This window comes from Alligator sinensis, unplaced genomic scaffold (assembly GCF_000455745.1).
Source record: "Alligator sinensis unplaced genomic scaffold, ASM45574v1 scaffold87_1, whole genome shotgun sequence".
NCBI classification, from domain to species: domain Eukaryota; kingdom Metazoa; phylum Chordata; order Crocodylia; family Alligatoridae; genus Alligator; species Alligator sinensis.
Genome location: NW_005841929.1, coordinates 741,907 through 742,342, shown reverse-complemented (window position 1 = coordinate 742,342; position 436 = coordinate 741,907).

Below are 436 nucleotides of genomic sequence, written 5' to 3'. Positions count from 1 at the left end.
GAGTCCTGTGGTCTGGTGATGCAGCTGGGAACCATGTTGTGCAGGAGCAGCTGGTGGGCTGGGGATGGGACAAGCAGTGGCAGCGGGCAAGAAAGCAGGGAAATGGTGGCAGCAGGCAAGGGGGTGAGTGGCAGTGAGTGGGTGGACAGGCATGAGTGCAGTGACAGCTGGGCGGGAGTGTGGGGCCTGCACCAGTGCCCCAGGGCCAGTGGGGGCCCAGAGCAGGGCAGCAACCAACCCCCATGTCCCCCACCCCCCACAATATACAAGAGTAAGACTTCATTTTAAGCTATCGTGCAATCACCTCTGTACACTACACAAATGCATGTATATCAGGACAAAATATTTTTTGAAATCAAATTAATGAATGTTATAGTATATGTTTGATTTTTAGACTATAATTTGGTAGTTTTCTGGTTCTGAGATGGCAAACCCC